Source organism: Wolffia australiana, chromosome 2, assembly GCF_029677425.1.
Source record: "Wolffia australiana isolate 7733 chromosome 2, ASM2967742v1".
In the NCBI taxonomy this organism is placed as follows: domain Eukaryota; kingdom Viridiplantae; phylum Streptophyta; class Magnoliopsida; order Alismatales; family Araceae; genus Wolffia; species Wolffia australiana.
This window is the reverse complement of record NC_135836.1, coordinates 15172414-15179369: the sequence shown is the minus strand read 5'-3', so window position 1 is coordinate 15179369 and position 6956 is coordinate 15172414.

Sequence of the window (6956 nt, the reverse complement as noted above, 5' to 3'; positions counted from 1 at the left end):
GTCGAGACCACTCCATGAAGACGTGTTCAACCACCCACATCGAGACTACTCCGAGGTCGAGAATTGAAGACTCAAGAATCACCCTCTCTTGGAGCATCGAGGCGTCTTCGTCGAGACTACTCCGACGTTGTCTTGAAGAACCAAGAAGTGCCAACGTTGGGGGTGTCGTCGCCTGCAACCCCTCGTCGAGACTACTCCGGGGGTGTGTTGTCGTCGTCTTCCGCCAAGATCCCGCCATCCACCATCAAGAATTCTCCAACAGATCAAGAAACCGCCCTCTCCTTTGGGGTTTCTTGGGTGGTTATTCTTCAAGAACTCTTTTCTTGGAGGTTGCCGTTCATCCTGCGCCGGTGCTCCACCACCGCCGTCGTCAGCATCGCCGGTGCCCCGCTCCACCTCGATCTCAGCCGCGCCCGCCGTGCCCCGACCCGTTCCTGCCCACGCGCCCTGCTTCGCCGGCGCGCGCAAGCCTCGCCCACGCGCCCGACGCCGCCATTGCCGCTCTGCTACTGCCGCGCGCAGGGCACGCCCGCGTGCCCTGCTCACTGCCATGCGCCGCGCACCCTGCTTCGATGGCGCGCGCAAAGCCCCGGCGCGCCCCAACGCGAGCGCGCCCGCCCGTCGTTGCCTTGCGCCACCGTGCCCGCGCGCTGCACCCCAGCGTGACTGCGCCCACGCGCCGCACCCAGCGCAACTGCCGCTCGGGCGCAACCGCGCCCAAGTATTGCGTCCTAGCGCGACCGCGCCCACGCGCCTGCGCCATTGTGCAGTCACGCCCCAGCGTCTCTGTGCCGTGCGCGCGCCGGCAGCCCAACACGCTTGTCCCCCGCGCGCCGGCCTTCCTGCGCTCCTGCGCTCATCCGCGCCGCGACACCCTCCTCGCCACTGCACATCCGCACATGTGCACGACTGCACCACCAAGCCGGCACACCACAATTGATCGTCCCAACGACGTTTCATTGGGTCGACGTCCTCCTTGAGCCAATCGCCTTGACGAGTCTCCTTCATCGGCCTGACCTTCAACCGACTACGCCATCGTGGGCTATCGACAACAAGGTACCTGCTCGACTCCCCTCCATTATTACCCAGTATTATTAATTGTTGTAGTGTCGTCGTCCTCTAACAACTCCTCTGCCTAGAATACCCGGAAATGGCTATAGGATAGCCACTTGTCGAGTAATAGGATTTCTTGTGGTAAAGGCTTAATCGTCGACTTAGACGTGGGACACCTCTGGGCCGTCCAATGCCCCTTACTCGTAGACGTCCTAGTCGGTTACAAAAGGTCATTGGGAGTTTAATCAGATCAATATCTTTCTTAGTGGATGTCATTGATCTTCCCTCCTCATTCACAGTTGTCTCCTATTGCTCACCAAGGGTTTCTAATTGACATTCATTCCATATCATTAACTACGAATTCACTCACCTTTGCTCTTGTGACGTAATACGAGCCGTCCGATCCTGGCACATTCATCGTATTACATCAGACATATGCTTTCAAGTGCATGCCATTTGGTTTGTGTAATGTTCCAGCAACATTCCAAAGGTGCATGAATGCTTTATTCTCAGATTTAGTTGGAGAATGTTTAGAAATATTCATGGATGATTTTTATGTCTTTGGGAGTACATTTGAAAATTGTTTATTAAATCTCACTAAAGTATTGAAAAGGTGTATTGAATCCAACCTTGTATTGAGTTAGGAAAAATCTCATTTTATGGTGTAGGAGGGAGTAGTGCTGGGACACTTGGTAAGCCATCGTGGACTGGAAGTGGACAAGGCAAAAATAGAGATCATCCATTGCATTCCACCTCCAACCAATCTAAAAACCCTTAGGCGTTTCCTCGGCCATGCAGGTTTCTACAGAAGGTTCATTTTAGATTTTGCAAAAATTTCAAAACCACTCACGAACCTCCTGTCATCTAAAAATAAAGAGTTTGAATTAAATGTTGAGGCAAAGACTGCTTTTGAAAAATTAAAGGAAGCACTCATACAAGCACCCATCTTGCAAGGTCCTGACTAGACCTTACCATTTGAATTGATGTGTGATGCTTTGGATTATGCTGTGGGAGCAGTTCTAGGCTAGAGAAAAAACAAGAAACCTGTGGCTATTTATTATGCTAGTAGAACCTTAATGGATGCAAAACTTAATTATACAACTACAGAAAGGAATTACTAACAATTGTATTTTCTTTAGAAAAGGTTAGATCTTATCTTTTAGGAAGTAAAATTACTGTATTTTCTGATTATGCAGCAATTAAATATTTGTTATCAAAGAAAGAAGCCAAACCTAGATTGATTAGATGGGTTCTATTGCTCCATGAATTTGATTTAGAAATAAAGATAAAAAAGGGTGTGAAAATGTAGTTGCTGATCATTTGTCTAGGATAAGTGGTACCCAACCAACTTTAATAGATGATTATTTTCCTGAAAACATGTTCTAACAGCACAAGGAACAGATCTTCCTTGATTTTGCACATATGGTGAATTTTCTTGTTTCAGGAAAAATACCTATAGGATGGACATCACACGAAAGAAAGAAACTTATCAAAGACAGCAGATTTTATTTCTGGGAGGAGCCAGAGTTATTTCTTCAAGGAATGGATCAAATCTTAAGAAGGTGTGTACCAGAAATAGAGCAGAAAAGTATTTTGGAATTTTGTCATGCAAAACTAGGAGGAGGACACTACTCTGCTAAAGTAACAGCTCATAAAGTTTTAGATTCAGGATTTTTCTGGCCTTCAAGATGCTCAAAAATTTTACACTACATGCTTAATATGTCAAGCCTCGATTGGTATTAATAAGAGAGACCGTATGCCTTTAAAGCCTATTTTAGAAGTAGAAATTTTTGATCTATGGGTAATAGATTTTATGGGGCCATTCCCAATCTCTTATGGTTATGAGTACATTTTGATGGCAGTCGATTATGTGTGAAAATGGGTAGAAGCTATACCAACCAAGACCAATGATAGTAAAGTAGTGGTGAATTTTGTAGAAAAGAATATCTTTTATAGATATGGATGTCCTAGAGCTATAATTGGTGATGGAGGTTCTCATTTTACAAATTATAATTTCAGAAACCTTCTGAAGAAGTTTGGAGTACTTCATCGAGTCACAACCCTCTATCACCCTCAAGCTAATGGTCAGGTAGAGTTGAGTAATAGAGAGGTTAAAAAAAATACTTAGAAAAATAATACGTCCTGATGGGAAGGATTGGTCCAAGAAATTGGAAGAGGCATTATGGGCTTATAGCACATCTTATAAAACTCCTTTAGGAATGTCTCCCTTTCGAATGATTTTTGGAAAAGCTTGCCATCTACCTTTAGAATTAGAACATAAAGCTTTGTGGGCAATTAGGAGGCTTAATTTTTCTTTGGATAATGCAGGAAAACATAGGATACTTCAATTACACGAGCTGGAAGAAATTAGGAATGAAGCATATGAGAGTTCAAAAATATATAAAGCCAAAATGAAAGCATTCCATGATAAAAGTCTTAGGAGAAGGATATTTGTAGAATATCAGAAAGTTTGGCTTTATAGTTCAAGGTTGAAATTATTTCCTGGAAAATTGAAAACTAGGTGGGATGGACCTTTTATTGTCAAGGAAGTCTTTGAGAATGGAGCAGTTGTAATTATAGATCCCCAATTTCAAAAATGTTTCACAGTAAATGGACAAAGACTTGAGCCATATTTGCAAAATGAGGATTTACATGGACCTATTAATATACCTCTAGATAAGTCTCCAAGTAATGCTTGCATGATTTAGTTTTTACTGCTTTCTTTCCCTTGTCGTTTTGTTTTTCTTTGGATTAAGTTTGCAGGTTTAGCTATCCAAAGCATCAACAGAATAATGAATCAGACAACATCTTCACCAACTTGGCTCAATACAGTATCTTCACAAACTCCACATCCTCGGTTAGTTTTCTCTCTCTGATTGTTTCAATTATATTAATCATAAACATGTAGGAACATTCCATGTTTTAGAGAGGGGGAGGGGGAGGGGGATATCATAAAATTATTTTTATGACAAAAGGAATGATGATCTCAGTTGATATCTAAGTAATGATAGGTCGAGTACTAAAAATCTTATCAAGGATGTTTTGAGTTAAAAGACTTGACAGCCAAAGTAAACCCAAGGTGAATTAAGCCTAACTAAGTGCATGGATGTTCATACTAGTTTGATTTGGCAATTCTTATGATTATATTTCTCTCACCTTATCACCCACATCAGGTTGAGTTCACATTTACATGCATGAAATTTTTTGCTTTAGTGGAGGGTAGGGCTAGTGTTGACTCAAAGGCAATATTAAATACTGATGTGAGTGAAGCTCCCTAAGCTATAGAGGGATACAAAACCTCTTTGGGAAAATAAGCTGCCGATCTACTAAGGACAGTATATGGGTGGTGGATAAGCACCACTAAAAATTTAGAAATCAAGAAAAGCTGCACAAAGTTGATATGTCATCTCAAATATGACAAACATGCAGGAAAATGTGCAATAAAAGAAAAGTGGAAAGGCTGTCTCCCATATGCTTGAGCCGACTGTATTATCGCCGTTAGTAATGAAAAAATATTAGCACTGCTCTCCACGCTCTGTTCAGTAATGCGCTTGGGGTGTTAACTCAACCTTATCTCATATATATGTACTTATATGTATTCCATAGATCAGAAGTGCATTTAATTTTGGTTAAGGCTGAAATATATCTTTTGGGAATTTTTCTGAAAGCTGACCATGTTCAATTGACAAAGGACTTCCATTGATGAGCTAAAAGCAGGAGCTATCAAAAACAAGGAGTCAATTATTGATCATCATTTATCTTTACTTATGTTTCATTTATATGGGACTAGTAATGATCTAAGTTGGGGGGTATTTGATAAACATAATTTTGTGATAAATTATACCATCATTTATGCACATATAATATCATGAAATGATGAGTTTTTACATTTTACTGCTCAATATACATTTCTTTTAACTAACCCCACTTGATTCTATGAATCAAGTGGATTAGATCTCATCTTTGTTTAAATGAGCACATATATTACTTTGGAAGATAATGCACATGGGTGAAAATAAATCAAGGAGGGCGTCTGGACCAAGTCAAGTAGGGGTTATGGAGATCAATATGGACCAAGTCAAGTAGTGGTTATGGAGATCAATATGGACCATTGAAAAGCTCCAAGCAATTTAGATAGGAGAAATCCTAAAAATACTATCTCAAGAACAATGTTTAAGTTGTCTAGAATTTTTGTTTTGAGAGTGGAAGAGTTGTTTGGAATTCAAAATTCTATAGACCCTCCATTGTTGATGAGCAATTGAGTCAAGTGAAGAAACAAAGCTGAGCAGATTCTAAGAAGAAGGATCACTTCCTAGCCATGAAGGGGCGTGACACACGGTATGTGTGAATTGTTAGAATACAGTAGTTGTTGAATCACTTTTTAGACAGATTAAGTTAGGTTGGAAAGTATAAAGTTGTTACTTTCTAACATATCTAACTAATTCTGTTTAAAATTATTCTCAAATCTGAGTTTCCGTTGAGGAATTGAGTCCATTATTGTGTATTGAGTGCATTGTTGTTGCACAAATTGTGCACGACAGCTAGCCGCCGGCGCACACGCAGCGCACAGCGGCTGGTTGCTGCCGCACACACTATGCACAGCTGCAGACTGTTGCTGCACATAGTTGTGCAGTCGTGCGCTGTTGCACGCGCAGCGCACAGCGCCGCCGCACGCGTAGCGCATAGCGGCTGGTTGCTGTAGCACATGCTGTGTGCAGCTGCGGACTGCTGTCGCACACAGTTGTGCAGCGGTGCGCTGTTGCAAGCGCAGCGCACAGCGGCTGATCGTCGCCGCACACACAGCGCACACTGGCTGACCGCCTCCGCACGCACAGCGCACAATGGCAGACCGGGCAGCCACCGCACACAGCCCCACGCGGTCGCACATAGCCTACACAAATAATGGACAGATCTGAGACTGAGTCCAGATCTATCTAATATTGATTTTAAAATTTAAATTTAAGATTCACTAATCTTAAATTCAAAAGATAATTAAAATTCTAAATTAAAATAATTGAAAGCTTAAATAGTAAATCGATTATTGAAATCTATTAAACTTCAAAAACAATTATTGAAATAGAACAGGAAATATTGAATTGAAATAAAATAGGATTACCTGCTCCTTGTGGATTCGACCCTTACTCACCGTAGGTTAGTGAGGTAACTTAATTGTTGAATAATCTCAAATTCTCACACATTGATGAACTAGTTGAATTCTTACAATCATTAATTAAACACCAAAATTTGGGATTATCAATATTCATGGTGACCTGCTGACTCATTGACCAAGGCACGATTAGTGCCTCATATGATACTTGGCTTACAAATACCGCCTTAACTCAATACAATGCTTTACTTTAAAATAATCTCCAGTTGAACATGGCCCAATTGCTAAGAGAGGAATACAAGAATCCTCTACTAGCAACATCGACTTGCATTAGACTTCTTTTTGACTGTTATGGCCTCTAAGATAAAAACCTCTTATGACCATCCTATCTGGACACTCACGCCTAATGGGAGTTTCTCCTCCTGTTCCTCTTGGAATAACTTCTGAGAGAGATTCCCTTTGCATTCTTTGGGTCAATGCAATTGCTACCCAATGATTATCACCTGTGTATCATTATTATTTTATAGTTTCATGCACCATTGTCTACTTACTGATGATGGGGTTGCCCATATTCGCCAATCCTTTAGTTCGTGCTACCATTGTTGTCCCATCATCATCATCTCCGGTTTGGACTATGGAACACCTTCCATAATGAGATCTCTACAGAATGTTGGCGCCAATTTAGTCAGAATTGGCTTCTGATTTTTCGCTCCCTTAATGCACTAACACTACCAGTGTTTGGAAAAAATCTTTCTCTTGTCAACACACTCGAAGCTTAGCCATTATCTACACATTA